At 47.5% G+C, this 26,957-nt stretch overlaps 1 long non-coding RNA gene across 1 annotated transcript in view; it reads left to right on the plus strand.

The window, feature by feature from the left end:
* Positions 1-2,970: 2,970 nt before the first annotated feature.
* The window catches only part of LOC101673369, a 92,682-nt gene continuing 68,695 nt past the window's right edge, over positions 2,971-26,957 (plus strand). The window contains exons 1-2 of the long non-coding RNA XR_006604502.1: positions 2,971-3,015; positions 9,507-9,736. This is a non-coding gene — a long non-coding RNA (uncharacterized LOC101673369). The remainder of the gene's footprint in view (positions 3,016-9,506; positions 9,737-26,957) is intronic.

Below are 26,957 nucleotides of genomic sequence, written 5' to 3' on the forward strand. Positions count from 1 at the left end.
GTGATTCACACTTGCCTTCCCAGAACTAGAAGACACATGGCCTCATTCTACTCTGCACTGGTGAGATTGCAGTTGGACAATAACAACAAGGAGGGCGTATATGCTTTTTTACTGAGGTAGAGTTGATGCCCATTGTATTGGCTTCAGGTGTCCAATATGACGATTTGATATTTGTGTACATTGCCAATTGGTCACCACAATAAATCTCATCAGCTTCTACTACCACAAATAGTTACACAATTATTTTTTCTCATGATGAGAATTTTTTTTTTTTTTTTTTTTAGAGAGAGAGCGAGCAATCACAGGGGAGGGGAGGGACAAAGGGAGAGGGAGAGAGACTCCTAAGCCGACTTCATGTTGAGCCCATATGGGGCTCGATCTCATGACCCTGAGATTGTGACCTGAGCCAAAATCAAGAGTCGAATGCTTACTCAACTGAGCCCCCCAGCTACCCCTTGTGATGAGAACTTTTGAGATCTACTCTCTTAAGTGACTTTCAGATATGCAGTCCAGTATGATCAATGATCATTACCACGCTGTGCATTACACCCCAGGAATTACTTCTCTTTTTAAAAAAATTTATTTATTTTATATTTTATTTTTTATAAACATATAATGTATTTTTATCCCCAGGGGTACAGGTCTGTGAATCGCCAGGTTTACACACTTCACAGCACTCACCATAGCACATACCCTCCCCAATGTCCATAACCCCACCCCCTTCTCCCAACCCCCCTCCCCCCAGCAACCCTCAGTTTGTTTTGTGAGATTAAGAGTCACTTATGGTTTGTCTCCCTCCCAATCCCATCTTGTTTCATTGATTCTTCTCCTACCCCCTCTACCCCCCGTGTTACATCTCCACTTCCTCATATCAGGGAGATCATACGATAGTCGTCTTTCTCCGATTGACTTATTTCGCTAAGGAATTAGTTATCTTATAACTTAAAATTTGTACCTTTTGACTCTCATCACCCATTTTGCTCACCCCCGCCTCTGGCAACCATCAGTCTATCAGTCTGTTCTCTATATCTATGAGCTTCTTTTTTTTTCTACAGACTCACATACAAGAGAGATCATCCAGTATCTGCCTTTCTCTGACTTCACTTAGCATAAAGCCCTCAGAGTTCATCTGTGTTGTTACAAATGGCAAGAATAATATTCTATTGTATGGAGATACCTCATTTTCTTTTCTTTTCTTTCCTTTTTTTTTTTTTTTTTAAAGATTTTATTTATTTATTTGACAGACAGAGATGAGAAGCAGGCTCCCTGCTGAGCAGAGAGCCCGATGCGGGGCTCGATCCCAGGACTCCGAGATCATGACCTGAGCCGAAGGCAGAGGCTTAGCCCACTGAACCACCCAGGCGCCCCTATACCTCATTTTCTTTAGCCATTCATCTGCTGGTGTTTGGGGTTGCTGCCTACAGATGAGGAGTGCCATTTTCAAATCATTGACCCAGGGAGGCACCCACACCTTCCAACAAAGCCAGAACTCCCAGGATGTTTCCAGCTCTGTGCCACTATCTTTTAAAGGATGTACCTTTATTTTTATTTGCTTTTATTTTTTATATATTTTTTAAAGATTTTATTTATTTGAGAGAGAGAATAAGCAGGCGGGAGGGGCAAAGGGAGAGAGAGAAAAAGAGAAGGAGAAGCAGGATCCCTGCAGAGCAGAGAGCCCAATGCGGGGCTCGATCCCAGGACCCAGAGATCATGACCTGAGCTGAAGGCGGACACTTAACCGACTGAGCCACCCAGGTGCCCCAAGAATATACCTTTATTCTTAAAACATAAAATAAATATTCTTTTTTTTTTTTAAGATTTATTTATTTATTTGACAGACAGAGATCACAAGTAGGCAGAGAGGCAGGCAGAGAGAGAGAGGAGGAAGCAGGCTCCCCGCTAAGCAGAGAGCCCGATGTGGGGCTCGATCCCAGGACCCTGGGATCATGACCTGAGCCGAAGGCAGAGGCATTAACCCACTGAGCCACCCAGGCGCCCCTAAAATAAATATTCTTAATACAAAACAATCGAACTGTTCATTAAAGCAAGACATTAATGAATCTCCTGCATGCTGAGGAGAATGACTCTTAATAATATTATTATTGTTATAATTATATAATTATTATAATATTATTACTATATGCCAAATGTATATTTAATATATATTTTAGGTGTACAGTTTTTTAAATGTGAACATTCTCTTTTGATCTGTAATATGCTGTGTCCACTTAACATTTTTCTCACATCAAATAAATGTACTCTATCCTTTTTTTTGCTAATGATGAACATCTTTTTCTGCTTAGGGTATATACGCTTTCCAGTTTTCCACACAAGATAGGTTTTTAATCTCTTGAAAACTCTTTGGGTTTTGGAAGCAAGGAAGAGTGATTTGTCACCAGGGTTAGCCTGGTTCTTATAAGCAACGTTTACCCAGCACAGAATGTTCCAGACTCTGTGCCGGCTTCTGTGGTTATTGAGGGGCTCAGTTTCATCAAGAGTGTAATGTGTGTTTTGTGTGGCCCTAAGAGAGGGGTTAAAAATCCTGCCCCAGGGTGGCAGGGGAGGAACTGGGGAATGCTTTGCAGAGGACATTTGATCTAAGCTGTAGGTAAATAAAAGCTATCTAGGTGAAAAACAAAGAGAAGACATTGCAAACGTATGCACTGGAGCCCATCGAGCCAGAGGGAGATGAGAGAGCATGGCATGCTCAGAATTGGCAAATCATAGCTTGGGTCTGACGCAGAGAAGGGGGTTTTGTCTGTGGAGGAGGGAGGGTCCAGGTAGGAAGCTGCCCGGAGCAGCCCAGGCCAAACTGCATATTCCATGTTGAGCAGTCTGAATGTGGGCGGAAGAGGAAGGGTGGAATGTTAGTTGAGGTCACAGGCCTTGGAGTCAGGCTGGGCTTCTGTCGTCACCCTGCCATTGTGACACTTTCTCAGCAGTGCCCTTAGTCCTGGCAGAGAGCATCGTGGAAGGCCTGCTGTGGCCCTCCTCTGGCTGTGCCCTCTGCATGGGGTGAGGAGTCAGTGGGGTCCAGAACCCAAGCTGCCTTATTCTAGGCCATTCCACCCATGATTCTTGTCCAAGCATCCTCTGACCTACTCTGAAAGCCTGCATGACCCCCTTTGCTGAGGCTACCCCCTAAGGAGGCACCATGCTGCTGGTGTGCCCTTTCTCACTGTAGAGCAGCGGCCAAGGGGCTGCAGTTTTGGGGAAACATGGAGGAAGCTTTGATGTGCAAGCTGGGGTGTGCAGACACGTGCAAGATGAAGCCCCTTCAGGCGTGAGATGGAGCCATGATGGAAAGGGGGGGTGTTGTGTGGGTTTGCGGCTTAAGGCCTCCTCTTGCAAATGTCAAGGGAAGGTCTGTTGTTGAAACTACCTGCTTCTTAGTTCTGTCTCCCTTGAGGGAGGCTAAAAGTAGCCCTTATATCGTGGCGATTTGTGGAGACCAGACAGGACATCAGATGCGAAGTGCTCAGTGTTATGCCTGCTTAGCATAACTGCTCAATTAAGGCATGCGGCAGGCAACATGGCTCCCAGGGAGGCTTGGCGGCTGGGGCGCCATGTTGGATGTGGGGCTGTGGTGGAGACATGGACTGGGGATGGGGAACTAGAGATAGGGAGACCACTTAGGAGCCTACCTGGTGGCCCTCCAGAGAGTTGGTGGGGGATCTGGGCAGAGTTTTGCCCGTGGGGCTGAGGGGAGCCAAGGGACGTCTTCAGGCTGTTGGCAGCCACCGGAGTCAGGAATATGCAGTGTCTTCCTGTGGCAGCGTCAGAACCAGCCCTTCTTCCGTCTGGCCCACCCACCACCTGCACCAGCGTGACCTGTGTGGTTTTGCCGAAATGCAGATTCCCAGGCACCAGCGCCTTGATAGCTGCTCAGAATCTCTGGGGCTGGGACCCAGGAGTGCCTGTAAGTCGGTGAATAAGAACTATGGGCTCAACCTCTGCGGTGACGCTCAAAAAAAGGGGATATTACCTAGCTGGAAGGAAGAAACTACTGCTCCCTCTATCCAGCTAGTTGGGAGAAAACATGGCTCCAAAGCAGAAGAAAAATATAAAAATAAGAAAGCGGTGGTGACAAACACTGCTTTGAAGGAGGCTGTGTGTGTGTGTGTGTGTGTGTGTGTGTGTGTATCTAAGAGATTGCAAATCGATATCCCATTTCCCTTGGAGTTTACACAGCTGCCCACAGGGCGATTCTTGACTCCGGGATAAATAGGGCCATATCACTCGGCTAGAGAATAATGAATTTTCCAGATGGGCCACACATCCTCGCAATGGGCCTTTCAGGAAGCCGCGTTTGGAGGAGAGCCTGTTCTTCTCATCAGAAAACTACACTCCCATCTCCATGTCCCCTCCGGGCCAGCTCCCCATGGCGGCGGGTGTCACGTGAGTGAGCAAGGGCTTTGGTGCAGGAGTGTATAGTAATTGAGACCGATCTTCTGAGGTCTGAGTGGGGTGGCTGGTATTTGTATACTCATTTTCCCATCCACTGGACTGTGATTACCTTGAGGGCAGGGCCATCTTGTACGCCTTTCCTCCTATCCTCTATATCCATCAGGACAGGCTGGGCTGGGCTGCTGGTCACAGGCCAACTTGAACCCTTATGAGGTGGCTCATGACGACAGGGGTTGAATTCTTGCTCCCACTATGGGTCTGGTGGGGGTCAAGTTGGGGCCGGGCCCCATGTCATTGCTTGCTCCGATATCCTGGCTGATTGATGGAGCTCTCTCCACAGCAGCCTGGGCAGTGGCCACTCACCAGGGAAGGGGACGGGGAGATGTGGCGATTTCACCCTCGGTCTCAAACCCTGCTGCCCAGAAGTCAGGAGTCACTCCTGTTCACGTTCCATTGGACAAATCACTTGGCCCCACTGAAGTTGAAAGAGTTCGGCAAGTTCACTGTACTCAGTCCTTGGAAGGAGAAAACCAGAAATAGTGGTTAACAGCGTGATAACTGGCACACCCCTGTGGCCGACTAACTAGGGCTTGGAACTGTGCAGGTGAATGAATGAAACAGGCTTGTAGAATAGGGAGGGGGCCCGGTGCTGGGGGTCCAGCGCCAATCCTCTCACCGGCAGGCTGTCAGGCTCCATATCTATAGTCTAGGACACGTTACCTTTAACTTTGGCCCTCGCACACCCAGCAGGCATTTCCGAACTGGGCTGGCATCTCCGGCTCCCTCATTGGAACTCTAAATGCTCTTTGGGGTCTTCTGGGGAGGCGCCCGGTACCCCAAGCCCACCCCTTGGGGCTGGCTGTCCAAAACCATGCTGGTGAAGTTGGTAATGATGTCCCGGGCCTGCACAACTGGGAAACCCCGCGCAGGACCGTGGGTCAGCCCTCACGCCCCGCTGCTTCCACCACCATGTGAAAGTCGACCAGCAGAGCCACGAGAAGTACGGGCTCTGGTGTCCGACGGCCTGGGTTCGTGTCCCACCCTCGGCACCTTCAGAGTAGCAACCTGTCTATCCTCTTTGCATTTGGTTTTCTTTCCTTAGGTTTTTGGGGTGAGGGGGAGGGATTAGGTGGGTTCACAGGTGCAAAACCTGTGGCATTCTGATACATGCTGGATGTTGGATGATGGACCCTGGCTACAAGCCTGAATGTTAGGATATGGCTGGTCTCCACACTGAGATCACCCAGGCTCGCGACCTCAACCTTTCCGTCCGTGGTCAAGAAACACTGTTAAGACCTCATGGGATGGTCGCGAGGCTTGAAGACTGTGGAACCACCTTCATTCAATGCTGACCCTTGAGCAGTAACCGATAACCAGGCATTTCTCCTCCGAGTCCCTCGCTTGCATAAGCAGGGGAGCTCCGGCAAGTCACTCTATTGGCCTGTGCCTCAGTTTCCCCATCTGCAAAGCTGGCGTTGATATATGTATAGTCACAGGTGGGGATTCTGAACCTCTGATCTTCCCTGCTTCAACCTCAGGCCCTTCCCCAGTGTTTCTGCACTGCAAGAGGGGAACTGCAAGGGAATATTTTCTCGAGAGTCAAAGCTGCTAGGACTGTAGAAATGCTTCTAAGGCAGGAGAGCAAGTCAGTGTCTCCACCTCTGCATCACTCAGTCCTTGTCACCTCCACCTGGGAGCTGGTCCAGCTTGACGCCTGGCCTCCCCTGCCTCCCAGCATGTTTCCTTCCAGCCTCTTCACACTATAGGCAGGTCATACACTAGCTCAGATTCCTCCCAAAGCTCCTCTTGCCCTCAGGAGAAGAGCCAAGCTGTGTAGCGTGGGAACACCAGGCGTTCACTATCCAGCCCTGGCAGGATCTCCAGACTCTTCTCTCCTGCGCTATGGGGAGCTATACTCTGTCCGGCTGCACTTTGTAATTCTAGTTGATCTCTAGACAGGGTGAAGGGATGCAGGAACGGCTGGCTCCGGGCGTCCCACACAGACCAGGCCTGGCCACTCACCACTGACAGAGTCCAAAGGCAGAGAGCCGAGGGGTGGGAAATGAGAAAGGGGGTTTATTTCCATGCGGCCAGCACAGGGGAACACGGTGGACTGGCATCCCGAAGACTTGTCTCCAAAGTGCTAGGAGTCCTTCCAGTTTGTATAAGGAGCATGTGATACAAAGGTAGGAGGGTAGTGCAGGTAGGCAGCGAAGGTCAAATTATTACTGTCTCAGGGTCAATTGTGGGCAGGGTCTTGCTGGCTCAGGAGGGTCCTCACTGCTTTGGGGGGGTAGTGTCCATTCCCATCATGGGATGCTTTGCCTGTGGGGTCTTTTATGGGAATTAAGAGATAAGCGGGAAAGAACTTAATTAGCAAGTTTGAGGTCAAAATGGCAGCCATTGCGGTCCTTGTTCAGATGTTTGTATTAGTCAGGGTTCTCCAGAGATACAGACCAATGGGATTTTTATATCAATCTATCCATCTATCATCTGGCTCTCTATCCATTTTTTTTTTAAAGATTTTATTTATTTATTTGACAGACAGAGATCACAAGTAGGCAGAGAGGCAGGCAGAGAGAAAGGGAGGGGGAAGCAGGCTCCCTGCTGAGCAGAGAGCCCTATGCGGGACTCGATTCCAGGACCCTGGGATCATGACCTGACCTGAAGGCAGCGGCCCAACCCACTGAGCCACCCAGGCACCCGTCTCTACATTTATTTATGTATCTTCATCCATCTATCATCTGTCTACATCTCCATCTATGTATCTGTCTATCAGTCATCCATCCGTCTACCTACGTTTTATCTGGAGGAAGAGAGGGAGAGAGAGATTTCATAGGTGGAATCGGCTCATGGGTTTTTATAGAAATTGAGACATCCCACAATCTGTCATCTGCAAGCTGGGAACCCAGGAAAACTGGTAGTATAATTCAGCCCGAGTCAGAAAGCTCGAGAACTGGGGGAGCTAGTGGTGTAAATCCCAGTCCAAGGGCAGGAGCAGATGAGATGGGGATGTCCCCCTTCCACAGTAAGGCAGGAAAAAAGGGACAGTTCCTCCTTCCTCCGCCTTTTGTTTATTCCGTGGATTGGCTCCTCCCCACCTACATGGGGTGAACCCTCTGCTTTACCGAGACACTGATTCAAATGCCGGTCTTACCCAGGAACACCCCCACAGACATGCCTAGAAGTAGTGCTTGACCTGGGCACCCTGGGGTCAGTCAAGGTGACATAGGAAATGACTGCCCTCCCAAGCTCCATGCCTCTTTCAGTCTCTGCCTTTGCAGAGGTTGTTCCCTCTGCCAGGGATGCCCTTCTCAGCTCTACCCCCCCAGACTAATTCCCGTTCACTTTTAAGGATTTGACTTGGGTGTCAGCTCCATGGGGATCCCTTCCTAGATCTGCAGCTCTCCCCTTAAGCCTGGGTTGGGGGGTGCCTCCTCAGGCTCTCCCAGGTTCCCTGCATCTCACCTCTTCTTCCTCGCTTGCCTGGAAACTTGTGCAGGGCAAGATGATAAAAAAACACTTCTCTGTGCCTATAGGTATGCTCAGCACTGTTCTGGTAATGTATTTAATACTCATAACCACCTTCTGATAGAGTTACTATTTTAATACCCGTTTTACACAGGAGGTCATTAAGCACAGAGAGGTTGAGTAACTTGCCCACGGTCACAGAGGCAGTGTAGGCATCTGTCTTACAGGATGTTACAGAGTAGAAATTGGTGAGTATCTGTTGAAGTGTGGTAGATGGTGTAAGAAATCACCCAGTTCCAGAAAAAAAAAAAGCATAAATAAATATAATTAAGAGCGTTCTGAACAGGTGTTAATATCCTCATACGTAGGGGCACCTGGATGGCTCAGTGGGTTAAGCCTCTGCCTTCAACTCAGGTCATGATCCCAGGGTCCTAAGATCGAGCTCTGCTTCGGGCTCTCTGCTCAGTGGGGAGCCTGCTTCCCTGCCTGCCTCTCTGCCTGTTTGTGATCTCTGTCTGTCAAGTAAATAAATAAAATCTTAAAAAAATATATCCTCATAAGCCGTTGGGGGGAGGAGAGGGAGAATGAGGCATAAGAAAGGTTGGAGAGTCCGTGGAAGGGTTTCCCTTTTTGCTGTCCATCCACATTTGTGATGACTTGGGGCTGGCAGGGTAGGAACTGGGCTGGGAATGTCTCTGTTTGGAAGAGAGAGCCATAGAATATGAACCCATATATGGTCGCTCCTTGAACAACATGGGGGTTAGGGACGCCAACCCCCTGCCCAGTTAAAAACGCACACTATCACTTCTGACTCTCCCCCAAACCTAACTAATAATAGCCTGCAGCTGACCAGAAGCTTTACTGATAACATAAACAGTTGATTAACATGTGTTTTATATGTTATATATGTTCCATACTATATTCTTACAATAAAGGAAGCTAGAGAGGAAAAAGTGTTATTAAGCAAAACTCATAAGGAAGAGAAAATACATTCATAGCACTGTCGGTATATTTGTTGAAAAAAAAAAACCTACATGTAATTGGACCCGCGCTTTCAAACCCATGTTGTTTCTGGGCCAACTGTACTCGATAAACTTTAGCCAAATCATAGGGAAGCAAAGGAAAGAGGATTGCTTTCCATCATGAAGGTACCCTTGGGGTTCTATGTCTCATTGTTTGGAGATAGGTAACTTATTGGTGTCTGCAGTAATGCCCGTGGGTGGTTCTGGGCTTGACTGGAGATTTGGGGGTATCCCAATGTAGATGTGGGATATGGTAGCTTTTCTCCTCCTGGCCTTTTAAAATGGCTTTGAGGTCCTAAGAGAGAGACAAGGGAAGGTGGCGAAAGAACTGTGTTCATAGATAGCCTTGGCAAGCTACGAGCTCAACCAGGGCTTCCTGGAAATATAGGTAACCAAGACCAAGAAGTAGGAAAGGGGCCATTCTGTGTCCACTGCCCATGCAAGGTTGCTTCAGGGCCCTGGGGGCTCAGAGTGACCCCCTGCTCTGTCTGCTTCACCCTAGCCAACTTAAATTGTGTTTAAGGATCCAATACATGGCTTCATGGTACATTTACTTCAGAAATGTAAACTGACCTGATTTCATCATGTTTTGTGCTCCTGGAACAGAGGTGTGGCATGACATCGAGGCAGCAGTAAACCACGTGGTCTTGTGTGACACGGTTCTTAGTCAACTCGATTGGCCGTCAACACAGGAAGGGGTGCAAGAGAAACCTTTGGTCATAAGACCTCAAGATCACCTGGACATAGCCAGAGACTTGACTTTTCCTCCGTGGGTACGAGACACCACCTAGCATGAAACATTAAGATTCTACAAGAAGATGGTGAGGTTTCTGGAGGTGAGTGGTGAGGACCAAACCCTGAATTGAAGGGAGACGATCAGGGGACGGCCTTGTCTCTCCCTTCTCCCCAGATAACTTGCTTAGTCCCCTGGGCCCGTGGCCCGCATGCAGGTGCCCAAAGTCTCATAGACTGTTTCCTTCCCGGGCTTCTCCTGGCCTCTGCCAGTAGCCCAGTCTAGTCCATGAAGGTGACATGAGAGGTTGAAATTGGGAGGGCGTTATAAAATGTTACAATGAAAATGAAAAAATAAGGAGTTTAAAAAATTATTATTGTTATGTTATCTTATGTTTCTTTTTTGGCTAGGCTTGAGTCATTGTCTGTCCTGGTTTCATAAAGCCAGACGCTGTCATGAGGTCTATATACAACCAAGACAGAGTCACCTCGGTCTTTTCTGTGCTGGGCGAGCACGTGGTCACAGCTACCAAGGCGAGGCTGTGATGAACAGGCAGGGAGGTGGGACATGTCAGACCTTGCATATTCGGATGTTCACCGTGTCCAGGCAGGAGAATGAATGAACCGGGGCCAGTCAGGGACTAAGGCTTATGGGAGGGTGTTTGCCCTTGGCCACCTACAGGGGGCAATACCCCTTTGGTCCTGCCCACTGGGCCAGGCGAGATCCAGGTGTGGTCTAGTCTGGACGGGTCTTTTCCAGGAAAGCCAGATTGCGCATGTGAAACGGACCAATTCTTATTTTCCTAAAACACTGGGCGTACCCACCAGAATGCCTCTGTGGGCCAAATGTAGCCCGTGATCACCGATTTTTGATACCTGAGGTTTGTGAAGGTATTCAGCTCCACATTTGATGGGCCACAATAAGCCTTCAGTCTTTGGGTTCTCTGCTTTTCTCCCCTTACCGGGAAGGCCCTGCTTTATCAGGAAGGAAAATAAGATTAAGCCCAAGATGGGTGGAGGTTGTCTTTTTGTTGTCTTACTGGGTTAAGTCTCATCATTAAATTTTCCCGAGCCTATGGCTTTCCGTGGAAGAAATACCAGCCAAGCCCGAACACCCTGAAAGCTCCATTAATCTTTCTATAGCCCCATTAACACTCACTGCATATTTCCTGTGAAAAGGGTTGGAAATGACCAGAGCCTGCAGCTTGGAAAGATCTGTCATGCACCCAGCAGCCGGGGAGAGGCCATGGAGGCACACAATGGGAAGACTGTTGGAATATGCTTCCTTTGGAATTGTTAAAAGGAGGGGGGGGGGAGCGCCAAGAGGGAGAGAACGAATCGCTTGACCCTGGGAATCTTATCACTTGACAATCATTACAATAGAGTCACCTGGACTTTGCCAGCCAGAAATATCTATTACCTTGAACCCGGGGTTAGATGCCTGCTCCCTAGGGGAACCCTGGAAACAGAGATTTATTTGTGCAGCAATAATTGAAGAGTTCATTTGATTCCAGTGTGGATCTTTCAACCACAATCAATTTCACGCCCCGTCATAAATAATGGAGGTCGCCGAGGCAGCCAAGCAGGGCAGGGGATCTGGCTGGTGCTGTGACAGTGTTCAAATCGCATCAGCCGAGAGAGGGACAGAGCCCCTGTGACAGCATGTTTGGAGAGAGTTTGAGTGGCAGCGCGTGCGTGCGTGTGTGTGTGTGTGTGTGTGTGTGTGTGTGTGTGTGTTGCAGAACCTTTTTTTTTTTTTTTTCCCCTTCCTCCTTCAGTGGGAAAGATGCTCAGATAACTGCATTATTAAGTGCTGGGGAGCAGCAAGATCACACCCGGGGACTCAAGATGTGGGCAGCGCCCAGAAGAGAGTGTGCTGTTAACTTCTCAGTCCCCTTCGGCGCCCCGCTGCTTCTTAGAGGAGCCCTATCGGTGGAGGAATTAAGAAGGGGACTGCTGTAATTGGCAGACTTTCAGGGATGCTCCAGGTTAGGTGCCCCGAGGCAGTGTGGGGAATGGCTGTTTGAAGTCTGAATTGTCTGAGAGTAAGAAAGAAAGGGTGAAAAAAAAAAAAACAACAAAACCCAACAACCACTCAGTCTTGGCTGCTTTAGAGAGATTTCCCATTTCTAATGAAAGGCGATGTAGAAATTTTTAAAATTTTACATTTCTGGAAGAAACTGACTGAAGTGCGCCTTCCAGCCTGGTGCTTTTCTCCTGGCTCACAGGGCGGCTGTGCTCTCCGTCACCTCAGGACCTTTGTACCAACCAGCTGCTGCTTCTGTCTCCCCCCTCTTCCTGCTCTTTGCCTGGCTAAGTCTTACTTAACCTTATGGTTCCAGCTTCAGTAAAATTTCCTCTGGGAGATCTTTTAAACCAAATGATGTGTTCTTAGAGCAGCCCATACCCTTCTTTTTGAGTTCGTGGCACAGCTGAAATTAACAATCATTTGCATAGTTGTTTGGTAAACATCCACTTCCCTCTCTAAACTGAAAAATTCTTGGGAAGCGGGGACCGCATCAGACTCGTCCCGTGCTGTCTTCCCACCCCTTGGCACGGCAGTTGGCACCCGGAAGGCACGTAAGCCATGCTGTTGAGTGGATGAATGTTGTTGAGAGGATGTCCCATTGGATCTGCAGCTGGCCAGGGGAAGCCAGGCTCAACTGGCCAGGAGAAGGAGGCAGTAGGAATTACTGGGGCTTGTTTAGGACAAATGAATCTGCTTTCGACGGACTTGCAGCGTGGCGACCACCAGCCAACATCTAATGTCCAAAGGTCATCTGGGCTAGGCATTGAGGTACATCCAGAAGGTGGTCTCTGAGTGAGCTGGGGGCAGCCCAGTTATTCTAGGTGATTGGTCCATTCTGGGCAGACAGATATTCAGACATGGGAGATCAGATTAAGCCACTGTGAGATGGGGGGTAGCACGGAGGTGCTCCGGAAACTCCTCCTGGCTTGATTCCAGAACAGGATGTAACACGACAGATGGGGGGAGGAGGGTGCAGAGATCAATCAGAAAAGCTTGAGATTCTGGAAGCTCCCAGTGTTGCCTCCGTCCTTGGGGATGTATTTGGAGCAGCCGGGTTAATTCCCAAACTGCTAAGGAGACGGGATTTCTGTTATCTACGTCCGGGCCGAGAAGAGCTCAGGGACCAGAGTGAGAGTTGAGAGACCTGGCTGTCTACGTAGCATCCCCGTTCCGCACCAACAGATTCCGAGTTCCACTGGGAGCCACACCTCATCTTCTGTCCCTAGGCAGCATGGTGGCTCTACGTTCCACAGCATGGGACGAGTCACATGACCCACGCCTTTGCCAGTCCCGTTGCGTGTCCTTCGCAACTGACTCCGGGATGGGGACCAGAGCCAGGTTAGACCAGTTATAGTCAATAAGAGCTACTGGGGGTGTTGATGACGCTCTCCCACTGTTTTGAGCAAGGTGGGGCAGGCAGCTAGGAGTTCGGGCTGCCGTCTTGCCCCGCCAAAGCCAGAACTTGACTAAGAATTTAAGTAGCATCCAGAAAGTGAGCTGACGGCTGGAGAAATCAGGGTCCTGGCTTTGCCATTTGAGCCCCTGCACTAAGTTCTGCCTTCAACCAGCCCAGAAGCTTTGAACTTTTAAGTTCCATGAGTTAGTAACTCCGCTTTGTGGTAAGGGCCCCACCTGAAGAAGGTGAGTATGGATATGTCCCCTCTTGTATCCCCGACCCTTTCCCCTGACTCATGAGAGCTAATAACAGTCTATTTCCAACCCTGCTAAGGCCTCGATCAACCGGACGCAGATTCGCGGGGTCACAGGATGTCAGAGTTACTGTCTGTTCTGCTTTCCCAGCTCGACAAACGGGGATATTGAGGCACTCACAGAGACAGCATTTGTTTTACTCATCGAGTCCTTCATTTGACCATGTGTGCATCGGGTGCCAGGCCCTGTGCCAGATGCTGGGGGTGCAAGAATGCTAAGCACTTTATTTCTGCGCCCAAGGGGTGGAGATGACTGCGTCAACAATCACAGCACACTCCGGCGTACGAGACGACAGTGACATTAATGCCGTAGGAACAGCAAGGCGGGGGTTCCCTAATTCTTCCTGGATCATGGGTGGGTCTCATTTTCAAGCTGATTTTCAGAAGACGGTAGGAAGCGTCAGGGGGACCTCAGTGTGTAAGGGTGTTCCGGGCAAAGGATAAAACAAAGGCATGGACGTGGGAGAGCGCATGGCACGAGCCTCTGGGAGCTCTAAGTCATTGAGTGTAGCTGGCAGCTCTTGGGAGGGAATAGAAGCCAGACTGTGGAGGGACTTCCATGATGGTGGGGACGTGTGATTTTCTAGGGCAACAGGAAGCCATAGGATCTAATCCTGCAGCAGGTGTGAATCTCAATCCACAAACTCAAATGCACATGAGATCGAACTCCTTTTTTGTCTTAACTCAATTTAATTTCTCAGTTTGAGCCCTCCCATTTGAACATTACTCCTAACTGATTCAGAAGGTTGGGGTCTTATGTCATTCATGTTCTGGGGTCTTACATGGTGTCAAGGAATTTGGGGAAAGCCCACTGATCTTTTAGCAGGCTGTCTGCTTCTTCATCAATCATGTGGATGATTGATGATGGGGAGTTCACCATCTCTGCCTGAGTGACCCCTTGGGGTCTGGTGGCTCTCAGTGGTCAAGCTAGGCATGGGACTCTTATAAATTTCCAATCTGGTTTCCCCCTGACATACTATGCAGACCTTCCTTACTTGGATTTTGCTGTCTGTTGTCAGGAAGTAGGCATCAGGTCATGCATGCTCCAGGATCCACAGATCTCTGCTTTTACTACCTCTCTCTCGATCTGGGAGAAATCCTGGTCTTTCCTATTTCTCACTTTGACCTTGCCCATGAATCCCATTTTCTAAAGGCTGTAATTTCATTGAATGCAGAAGACAGAGGGGTTTCCAAAGCAGGGAAGCTTTGGTTTTGTTCCTGCCTCGTTCTGCTTGAAAGTTGGGGGAGAGAAAAGAGGAAATATAAGGAAACAATATCTCTGAATATTGTTTTCCAGAGACAGTCATATTCAGATATCAGGTAGTCCATGTGGGGGGTGCATGGGTGAGGAAGAGCTGAGGGGTAGGAAGGCCCCTGCAATCTACACAGGGGACCTGAAAGAGATTTTACTGTGGCCATGAGGGACTGCTGGAGACCAGGCATTGCTTCCAGAACCTTCACTTACATCGTGAAATCCCCACAACAGTCTTATGAGGCTACTTCTTACCTATCTATCTATCTATCTATCTTTTGAGGGGTAGGACTTTTTAAAAAATTTATTACTAAAATACAGTTGACGTACAATGTTATATTAGTTTCAGGTGAACCACATACTGATTTGACAATTCTACACGTTACTTAGTGCTCACCACAATTAGTGTCATTACCATCTTTCACCTTATAATGTTACGACAGTATTATTGACTATATTCCCTATGCTATGCAGCCCAGGTATCCCCTGATAGATGAATGGACAAAGAAGATGTGGTATCTCTATCTATAGATAAATGAAGAGGTAGATAGACAGATAATGGAATACGTAGAGATATACAATGGAATATTACTCAGCCGTGAAAAAGAATGAGATCGCGCTATCTGCTATGACACAAGTGGACTTAGAAGACCTGCCAAACAAAATAAATCAGACAGAGCCTGAAAAACACCATAGCATTACACTTATATGTGGATTCTAAAAAAGAAACAAATGAACAAACAAATAAACTAGACAACAAACTGGGCGTTGCCAGACCAGAGGTGGATGGGTGAAGTAGGGGAAGGGGATTAAGGAGGTATAGACACCCAGTTATAAAATAAACATGCAGGCATTTTCAACCTCAATTTCATGGGATGAGCGGGCTGAGATTAGTAAAGGAGCCGACAACCTGGATCAGGAGCAGGTGGCGGAGTCCAGCTTATTGAATGACGTGCCTCGTACTGCCCCCTCAGGGTAGCCCAAGTGCCAGTTTCTCCCAGTTGGGTGGAGAGATTGCCCGGGCTGGTGGGGAGGAGGGATAGAGCCCAGATTGTGTTTGTGCACCCTGGTGTGTGCGTATGCTCAAACACGCCATCTTTTCTCATCCTTACCCAAGTGAAGGGCTGAAGCCGACTTCCGGTTCCCTACCCAAACTTGTCCAACAGGTGCATTCCAATGTATTCGCGTCTCCGAAGAGCTGGTTTGCGCTAGGGTGTCCCACCATCAGAGGCAGGAGACGGGTGGTCTCTGAGATGAGGTGGCTGTGTGTTTCCCCTGAAGGGGAGGTTCGGGGTGGGAGAGAGTACAACTAACACTTCTTTTAAAACACTGAGTGCAACAGTGGGAAATCTGGGGGCAGACCTTGGCACCCAGCCCTGAAGGGCTCAGGGCTGCTCTGGCATTCAGAGCAGGGAGACTTCTGGCTCATCTTCCTGTGGCTTATCCAGTGGCTTCCCATATCCTGTGTGATTTTGTACAAGTCAGCCCCCTGCTTGGGTTTTCCGTTTCTGATCAGTAGCGTGGTCTGGTGAGAAGCCAGAGGAATTCTGGGTAAGCCTGAGCCAGATCTCCCCTGTGCTTTTCCCAGAACCTCTGCGGCTCCCCCTTTCACTCTGGGTAGAAGCCCAGTCCTCACCTCAGCCTGCCTGGCCCAGCACGTCCAGCCCCGTCCTCTGCTGCTTTGCTCCCACGCTCTAGTTCCAGCCGTACCAGGCTCCTTAGTGTTTTTCAAACATGCCTGCAAACTCTTGCCCCCATAGCATGGCCCTTGCTGTCCCCTCCACCAAGATGGTTTCCCTGCGTAGGGCCCCATGGTTCGTTCTTGCCCTGTCTTCAGGTCTCCATCAAATAGCTTTGCAGGGAAGCCTTCCCCGGACCACCCGTCCAAAATGGGGAATCCTCCCTCAGCCTGACCTCTGTCTCCATCATAGCACTGTGTCAGTTTCCTGCCTTCTTCAGCTGAATACTCCCCTGGAAGGATATACCACGTTGTGTTCAACGAATACTTCCACCTTTTTGGATACGGTGAATAACGTGGCTATGAACGTGGACGTAGGAATATCTGCTCATAGTCTTGCTCTCGATTCTTTCGGGTACATGCCAAGAAGCAGAATTGCTAGACCATCTGGTCATTCTAGGTTTAGTTTTTTGGAGGATCATTGCACCATTTCCCGCAGTGGCTGCACCACTTTGCATCCTGACCAGCAATGCTCCAGGCTTTCAATTTCCCCACATCCGCACTAACTTGTTCTTCTCTTATTCTTTGATCGTGGCCATGCTAACGGGTGTGAGCTGTTATCTTTTGGTGGTTTTTATTTACATTTTTTAATGATGTTGGGCACCTTTCCATGTGCTTGTGAACGGTTTGTGTATCTTATCTGGAGAACGTCTATTTCAAGTCCTTTGCCCAATTTTTGATGGATTGTTTATTGTTTTGTTTCTGATGTTCTTGAGCTATACTTCTTCATATGGTCTGGAAATCAATCCCTTCTCAAATATGTAATGTGCACAATCTTTTCTGCCATCCCATGAGTTGTGTTTTCACTCATGATACGGCTGTTTGATGCACAAAATGTTAACTTCTGATAAAGTTCAATTTACCTATTTTTTTCTTTTACTGCCTGTGCGTTTGCTGTCATAGCTAAGAAGTCATTGTCAAATCTTATGTCATGAAGATTTCCCCCTATGCTTTCTGGTAAGAATTTTAGGATTTCAGCCCTTGCGTTTAGGTTTTTGATCCACTTTTAGTTAATTTTTGCATATGGTGTAAATAAGGGACCAAGTTCTTTGTTTTTAAAATATGGATATCTAGTTTTCTCTTTGCTAAACATTTACTGAAAAGAGTACACTTGTTGAAATCATTTGGCCTTATATATGTGAGAGTTTATTTCTGGGATCTCTATTCTAATCAATCCATTGGTCTATATGTCTCTCATCCTGCTAGTACCACAGTGTTTTGATTACTGTGAATTTGTGGTGAGTTTGAAATCAGGGAGTGTGAGACTTCCACACACATCTTTTTCAAGATGCTTTGGCTATTTGGGATCACTTGCAAACCTATACAAACTTTAGAATAGATTTTTCTATATCTGCAAAAAATGTTGCTGGGATGCAGAGTATGTAGATTACTTTGGATGTTATTGACATCTTAATAACATTAAATCTTCCAATCCATGAACATGGGATGTCTTTCCATTTATTTGTGTCCTCTTGAACTTCCTTCAGCATCTTGCAGTTTTCAAAACTGTTGCCTTCTTGGTTAAATTTATTTTATTCTTTTAACTTTTTAACTTCTATTTTATTCTTTTTCTTAAAAAGAAAAATAATATTCCAATTTATTACAATAGCAAAAGTGTATATAGGAATTGCACTAAATCCGTAGATTGCTTTAGGTAACATAGACATTTTCACAATATTAGTTCTTTCAATCCATGAGCTTGGAACATTTTTCCATTTCTTTGTGTCTTCCTCAATTTCTTTCATAAGTACTTTATAGTTTCCTGAGTACAGACTCTTTTCCTCTTTAGTTATGCTTATTCCTAGATATCTTATGGTTTTGAGTGCAATTATCAATGGGATCAACTCCTTAATTTCTCTTTCTTCTATCTTGTTGTTGGTGTATAGAAATGCAACTGGTTTCTGTACATTGATTTTTTTTATGTTTTTAAACTTTTAAAAAATGTTTTCAATTTATTTATTTTCAGAAAAACAGTATTCATTATTTTTTCACCACACCCAGTGCTCCATGCAATCTGTGCCCTCTATAATACCCACCACCTGGTTCCCCAACCTCCCACCCCCCCGCCACTTCAATCCCCTCAGATTGTTTTTCAGAACCATAGTCTCTCATGATTCACCTCCCCTTCCAATTTACCCCAACTCCCTTCTTCTCTCTAACTCCACATGTCCTCCATGCTATTTGTTATGCTCAACAAATAAGTGAAACCATATGATAATTGACTCTCTCTGCTTGACTTATTTCACTCAGCATAATCTCTTCCAGTCCCGTCCATGTTGCTACAAAAGCTGGGTATTCATCCTTTCTGATGGAGGCATAATACTCCATCATGTATATGGACCACATCTTCCTTATCCATTCATCCATTGAAGGGCATCTTGGTTCTTTCCATAGTTTGGCGACCGTGGCCATTGCTGCTATAAACATTGGGGTACAGATGGCCCTTCTTTTCACGACATCTGTATCTTTGGGGTAAATACCCAGGAGCGCAATTGCAGGGTCATAGGGAAGTTCTATTTTTAATTTCTTGAGGAATCTCCACACTGTTCTCCAAAGAGGCTGCACCAACTTGCATTCCCACCAACAGTGTAAGAGGGTTCCCCTTTCTCCACATCCTCTCCAACACATGTTGTTTCCTGTCTTGCTAATTTTGGCCATTCTAACTGGTGTAAGATGATATCTCAATATGGTTTTAATTTGAATCTCCCTGAGGGCTAATGATGATGAACATTTTTTCATGTGTCTGATAGCCATTTGTATGTCTTGATTGGAGAAGTGTCTGTTCATATCTTCTGCCCATTTTTTGATATGTTTGCCTGTTTCGTGTGTGTTGAGTTTGAGGAGTTCATTATAGATCCTGGATATCAACCTTTTGTCTGTACTGTCATTTGCAAATATCTTCTCCCATGCCGTGGGTTGCCTCTTAGTTTTTTTGACTGTTTCCTTTGCTGTGCAGAAGCTTTTGATTTTGATTGGGGCATTTAGCCCATTTACTTTCAGGCGAACAATTGAAAGATATGAATTTAGTGCCATTGTATTGTCTGTAAGGGGACTGTTACTGTATATTGTCTCTGTTCCTTTCTGGTCTGTTACTTTTAGGCTCTCTCATTGCTTAGAGGAACCCCGTTCAATATTTCCTGGAGGGTTGGTTTGGTGTTTGGAAATTCTTTTAGTTTTTGTTTGTCCTGGAAGCTTTTTATCTCTCCTTCTATTTTCAACGACAGCCTAGCTGGATATAGTATTCTTGGCTGAATATTTTTCTCATTTAGTGTTCTGAATATATCATGCCAGTCCTTTCTGGCCTGCCAGGTCTGTGTGGCTAGGTCTTCTGCCAGTCTAATATTTCTATCATTGTGTGTTACAGACTTATTGTCCTGATCTGTCTTCAGGATTTTCTCTTTGTCACTGAGGCGTTTAAGTTTTACTCTTAGATGACAGGGTGTGGACCTATTTTTATTCATTTTGAGGAGTGTCCTCTGTGCCTGCTAGATTTTGAGGCTTGTTCCCCTCACCAAATTAGGGAAATTCTCTAGTATAATTTGCTCCAATATACCTTCTGCCCCTCTCTTTCTTCTTCTGGGATCCCAATTATTCTAATTTTTTTTGTTTTATGATATCACTTAGCTCTCGAATTCTCCCCTCATGTTCCAGTAGTTGTTTGTCTCTCTTTTGCTCAGCTTCTTTATTCTCCATCCTTTGGTCTTCTATATCACTAATTCTCTCTCTGCCTCATTTATCCTAGCAGTAAGAGCCTCCATTTTTTATTGGACCTCATTAATAGCTTTTTAAATTTAAACTTGGTTAGATTTTAGTTCTTTTATTTCTCTCAAAAGGGATTTTACTTCTCCAGAAAGGGATTCTCTAATATCCTCTGTGCTTTTCTTGAGCCCAGCTAGCACCTTGATAATCTTCATTCTGAACTCTAGTTCTGACGTATTACTAATGTCCGTATTGGTTAGGTCCTTAGCCGTCGGTACTGCCTCTTATTCTTTTTTGTGTGGTGAGTTTTTCTGCCTTGTCATTTTATCCAGGTAAGAACAGATGAATGAGAGAACGAAATACTAAAAGGGTAGCAACGAGACACACACACACACACACACACACACACACAAATAAGGATAAACGTGATGAAGGGATGGGAATATGACTGTAAAGATGAACATTAAAAAAGATTCTAAAAAAGGAATTGGTAACATAAGAAGTTGGTTGAAAAAAGAAAAGGAAAAAGAGGAAAGAATGTGATTAGACTGGAGACTAGGAGAAAGTCATGCACTAGATTTAGGGTATATTTTGATCTATTAGAGGAAATTGTATCCCAAAATTTTAAAGAAAAAAAAAAACCCTATATGTATATAAAAAATAAGGTTAAATACAATGGAGGGATAAGATATGAGTATAGCAATGAAAATTTTAAAAGATTTTAAAAAACTACTTATAAGATAAAATAGTTAAAAATGTTAAAATAGGAGACAGGAAAAATTTTTAAAAAATAGAATAAGAAGACATAAAATTAGAAAAATTTAACTTTGAAAGAGTAAAGTATCACGGGGAAAAAAGCCATGAATTCTCGTGACTGTGAGGGGCAGTCCCCTAGCACAGGGGTTTTGCTTTCCTCAGTGATTGGTAAAATTGGTCTTTGCTGGGTGTTTTTTGTTCATCTTCTGGGGGAGGGGCCTGTTGCTGTGATTCTCAAATGGTCTTTGCCTGAGGCAGAATCGCACCGGCCTTGCCAGGGGCCGGGCTAAGTCATCTGCTCCCTTCGCTCTGGGGAGCTTTTGTTCCCTGCGCGCTTTCCGTAGAGCCACGGGAATAAAGATGGCGGCCTCCCAGTGTCCTTGCGCGCTTTCCGTAGAGCCACGGGAATAAAGATGGCGGCCTCCCAGTGTCCCTGCGCGCTTTCCGTAGAGCCACGGGAATAAAGATGGCGGCCTCCCAGTGTCCGGCCCGTGGGAGCCCAGAGCTGGGGCCCCGCTCCTCAGGGCGCCCTCGGGGAAAAGCCGTCGCTCCCTCCTGCCTCCTTGGTCTCCGGCCGCCGTCCGAGCTCACCCAGTCTGTGACCGAGCGTTTTCATCTCTGGCGCTCGGCCCCGCTTAGAGTCTCCAAACCCAGCAGAATCCTGCCGCGGGGTCCTGGGCCGCTGCTGCCCGAGGAGGAAGGTGAGTCTCCCGCGTCGGCCGCTTGTGAGGCCCTGTTCGAAGCGCAGTGGCCCGCCGGGGACCGCCACCCCGGGCCGAGAGCCCCTCCTCGGTCCGGCTCTGCGGCCGGCTGCCCCGCTCTGCCGCCTGCGAGCTCTGCCGCGCTCAGACGCCCCCGGTCTTTCTGGGACCCCGAGGGACCCGAGACCGCACGTCCCTGCCGGGCTCCGTCCTCGCCTGGCTCTGGGGCGTCGGGCCTCCGCGGAGCCGACTGACCGAGATTCCGAGCTTGTGCGCCGCGGCCCCGCTGCTCGCTGCTCGCTGGCCGCCCCGCCCCGCTCCCCGCCCCCCCCCCCCACCCCCCCCCGCCCCCCCCCCCCCCACCCACCCACACCCCCACCCCCCCCCCCACCCACCCCCACCCGCACCCCCACCCCCCCCCGCACCCCCCCCGCACCCGCCCCCCCCCCCCCCCCCCCCCCCCCCCCCCCCCCCCCCCCCCCCCCCCCCCCCCCCCCCCCCCCCCCCCCCCCCCCCCCCCCCCCCCCCCCCCCCCCCCCCCCCCCCCCCGCCCCCCCCCCCCCCCCCCCCCCCCCCCCCCCCCCCCCCCCCCCCCCCCCCCCCCCCCCCCCCCCCCCCCCCCCCCCCCCCCCCCCCCCCCCCCCCCCCCCCCCCCCCCCCCCCCCCCCCCCCACCCCCGCCCCCGCCGCCCCCACCCGCACCCCCGCCCCCACCCGCAGTTGACCGTCTCGTCGCTTGGGAGTCCCCGCTCCCCACGTCCTACCTGCCAGAAAGCGGTCATTTTCGGTTCCCAGGACGGCCGCTTCCCTTCGCTGCCGTCAGCCGTTGAGTCGTCGGTGTGCGGAGGCGGGACGGTGTGCGGGGGCTGAACCCGGGGCCCCGGATGGGATTTCGGTGTCCGCTGCTCCGCCGGCTGCTCCTCCCTATTTCAGTGCTTCTGATGGTTCACGCAAAGTTGTTTTCCCGGTTTCCTTTTAAGATCGTTCCTTCTTCGCGCACGAAACTGCAGCCGATCATTGTGTGTGACTTCTGTGTCTGCGGCCTGGCGCAATTCCTTGATTGCTCCCAGACGTGGGTGTTTCCTGCGCCTTTTTTTTTTTTTTTAGCGTTTTCTATATATAAGACCATGTTCTTAGTGAAGAGAGGTCGTTTTACTTCCTCCCTTCCAGTTTGGCTTATTTTACTTCTTTTTGCTGCAGGATGGCCCTGACCAGGGCTTCCAGCCCCGTGCGTGGTAGAGGCGGTGCAGTGGCATTCTTGTTGGTGCCTGATCTGAGAGGAACAGCTTCAGTCCTCCGCCAGAGTGTGATGCTGGCTATGAGTGCTTCTTAGATGGGCTCGATTGTATGGAGGTTGTCTGCTTCTGTTCCTAGTTTATGTGCTTTTATCATGGAAAAGAATTTTTTCAAAATTTTTCTCTGCATCAGTTAAAAGGATCCCGTAGCTCCCCCCCTCCATGTATTATGATGCCGTGTCACAGTGATTGGGTTTCACGTGTTTAAACATTCTTGCACTCGAGCCATGAATGGTCTCGGTATATAAACAGAGTTAAGATGGTGGTTTAAAAGTCTTGGTGAAGTGAGTCTGATGCATGTATTCATGTATGTCTTCTGATACTATTTTTGGATATTTCATTGTTAAGATTTTTATGAAAATTTTAAGCAGACTGTATACCCAGTGTGGGACTTGAACTCAGAACCCTGCGATCAAGAGTCACTTGCTCTACTAACTGCCCCGGCCAGGTTCCCCCGGATATTGATTTTTTTCCTTTGAGTGGGCCATATTTCCATGTTTTTTTTTTTTTTCCTGTTGTTTTTGGTTTTGTTTTCTTTTGTTTGCTTTTTTTTAAGTTTTGTGGTCTTTTGCTCAAATTTGGCATTTGAAAAGGTTTTCTTTCCCAGTCTGTGAACACTGGCATGGAAGATATTTACTAATTAGTGGTTTCCTGACCCTTGAGATCAGCCTGTGGTGATGGCTTAAATTGTTCTCAGATTTTTTCCTGGGCATGTGTTTTGTCTGGGTTTGTGTGTTCTTCCTTCCCCCTGACTCCCCGATTTTCCCCTGGCTGCTTTCAAATGCTTTATTTTTTTTAAATGCTCAATAAATTTTTGTTACTGTTAGTACACACAGTTCTCTGTGAAGGATAAAAGAACCGATTTGAGGTTGTATTTTAATTACACAGCAAGATGGCTTTTTGTTTGTTTGCTTTTTGTTTTTATTTAAATTCAATCAGCCAACTTATAGTACATCATTTGTTTCAGCTGTAGAGTTCAGTAGTTCATCAGTTGGGTATACCGTCGAGTGTTCATCACATCACATGCCCTCCTCAATGCCCATCACCTGGTTACCCCTTCCCGCCATCCACCTCCCCTCCAGCAACCCTCCGTGTCTCTCGTGTCTCTCGTGGTCTGTCTCCTCCCTCTCGGAGTTCTTCCCGTGGTTTTCCCTCCCTCCCCCATGATCCTCTGCACTGTTCCCTATATGCCGCATGAGCGAAACCATATGATCATGGTCTTTCTCTGATTGACTTATTTCACTTAGCATAATTCCCTCCAGTTCCATCCACATTGATTAAATACTTTAATTTTCTAAAATGTTTTACCTTAGTTCCTTCTCAGGGCTTTAGATGTTCTGTTCTAATCTATTATATATATATATGTATATGCATATATATATAAAATAGATATATTTATTTATTTATTTCCCACCTCCCTCCCTCTTTTATAACAATGCCATGACCAGTAGTTCCTCCTTTCTCCTCTGATTACAATTTCTTTCTCCAAGGCGTCCATGGGTCTGCAGTCCCCCTCCAGTTTTCATGCACTGTGACACCCGCTGCTGCCGTCTGCATTGTTTAACCGAAGATCCACAGTTCTCCACCATTCCTGGGTGAACTCAGGTCTGGTAAGATAGAAAACCGTCCCGAGGGCAGCCCCCAGGCAGGCGTGGATGTCGCACACAATTTCCATTCTTATTTCTGGCGTGAGTGAGAGAAACTGGAATTGGGCCCCTGCCTCCAGACTGCACCTTGCTGTATGGGGGAGGGTATGGGCCAAGAGTGAGGAAAAATTGCTTGAAATTTCCTCCCAGTTTGAGTTGGCTTGCTTATTGATTTATTTGTTTTGATTGGGTGTTCACTTGGTTGTCCTCACTCTTTGGTCTAGGGCTCCTCTGAAGTTATTTAATCAGTCTGGAGTTGTTGGTTTGATATTCCCATGGGAGCAGGGGATACCGGGCTTTCTAGTGTGCCTTCTTGTTGTCTCCTAGGGCCAGTTTTTGAGTGAGTGGGTCTTTAGGCGGATAAATGAGTTTGGAGCTGAGTGATCCAGGCTCACATTCCTTAGTTCTGTCCCTGCAGAATGCTAGACCCCTTTCAGAGAGTTCTTAGGAATGCAATCTGCTAGCTCTGTGATGAGGACCGGTGAGGTGGGAGTTGGAGTGGGAAAGACCAGAATGACGTACATTTTTCCTAAACCAAAGTCTTTACCTCCACAACAGTGGCCATTTGTATGAGATATGAAGCCAAGAGAAGCTCTCTTCCAGGTCCTTCCACTTATAAATTATGACCTTCTCCAAGACACTGCATTTCTTTGAGCTCCAATTTCGACTGCAAAAAATGACAAATAATGCATGATTATAAGAATGATATTAGGGAAAGATGTGTAGGAAGAATTTTTAAGAATAATACACTATGAAAGCCTCTGTAAAATGTTGCTAAGGAAGATAATTGGTTGCTGCCTGCCATTCATTTCCTCCTTCGTAAGACCCAGAAATCACGCAGTAGAGGAAGTTGACCTGATCTCAGGCTCCAGTGGGAGAATGCTGACTGGCCTTTACCAGGGTTAATCCGACAGAAGTTCCCGAGATGAGACCGGTGCTCTGTGCTTCGCAATGTGGAATACTAGCCAGCTGTCCCATGTGGCTAGGGGGTACTTGGAATGGGGCTAGTCCCACTGAGAAGCTGAATTTAAGATTTTATTTAAGTCTAATTAATATCAACTTAAAATTTAAAAGAGACATGCTGGTAATAATGAAATAATGTTAATGATTTGATGATAAGCGAATCATTAATGATTAAACTAAATGATACAAAAAGACCAGTAAGTGGCAGCAAAGATATGGAGAGATTAAGCCCCTCCTACATTGCTGGCGGGAATGTCCGGTGATCTATGACCCTTTGGACAAACAGCTCCTCCAAGAGTTAAACGTAGAGGTCACGTGACCCAGCAGTTCTGCTCCCAGGGCTGCACCCAAGAGAACTGAAAACACACTTCACACAAACACTTGTGCGTGAATGTTCACAGGAGCGTTATTCATAGTAGCCCCCCAATAGCAACAGCCCAACTGTCCTTTGACTCATAAATGCAACACAGTGAAATCATGGTATATCCACACAATGGAATATCGATCAGCCACAAAAAGGATTGGGGTATGGATGAAACCTTCTGCCCAGTTATTAAAAAAAAAAAACCCAGATAGGAAAGACCACATATTATATGATTCCATTGATCTGAAATGTCCAGAAGACCCAAACCCACAGAGACAGAAAGTAGATTAGGTTGGCAAAAGCTAAGAGGAGGAGGGAATGAGTGCAGGGTTTCTTTCTGGGATGATGAAAATACTCTGGAATTAGTAGCGATCATTGCACAGCACTGTGGATATATTAAACATTTTTAAAGGGTGATTGAATGGCGTATGAATTATATTTCAATTTTAAAGGTAGTCGCATGTAACTGGTGTCTGTTGTCTTGGACAGCATTGTATTCCCAGCAGAGGCACTTCTTTTCCCCTTGCTAGTGAACAAGCGTCCGGTTAGGAGAAAGTTCTGGAGTTCCTCTTGGTAAAAGTGTCCTTCTTAAGAAGGGGACACAGGAAGAGGTGACCCTTTTTCTTTTTCCTACATTGTTTCCTGCACTTCCTCCGTTTCTGCCCCTACAATGTCCTGGACATGAAGCTTAGAACTGCAGACACCGTCTTGAGTCCCTATGGAGGGCAGGGAGCACAAAGCCCACACACAGTGAGGATGGTGGAGTGGGAAGAGGGGAAATTCACTGATTTTAGGTGGTATTGTTGAGTCCTGGATCATACTGGGCCTGAAACCCACCCTCTTTGTGCGCTACACAATAGTTGCATGAGATTTTAAATTGTCCTACTGTTTAAGCCATTTTCAGTCAATTACTTGCTTCTGAAAAATCCTGATAGTTCTATTCAGTCACCCCTGGTTCTTCGTTACCACCCTCACCCTCTTCATTATCATTATCGTAGTTTTTCCTGTATGCTTGGCTGCTGGGAGGGGAGAAGTTCTCTCTAATGGGCTTCTTTCTCCTCCTTCAGTAACTGTCAGAGAGAACAGACCGGCTATTGATAAAGCAAGTGCTCTCCTAGCACTTAGGCCTCTCGAAGGTCCTGCATACCCTTTATCTCATTGGGTCTTTGCTACA

Source organism: Mustela putorius, unplaced genomic scaffold (genome assembly GCF_011764305.1).
Source record: "Mustela putorius furo isolate JIRA1106 unplaced genomic scaffold, ASM1176430v1.1 tig00004039_pilon_pilon_pilon, whole genome shotgun sequence".
Taxonomy (NCBI): domain Eukaryota; kingdom Metazoa; phylum Chordata; class Mammalia; order Carnivora; family Mustelidae; genus Mustela; species Mustela putorius.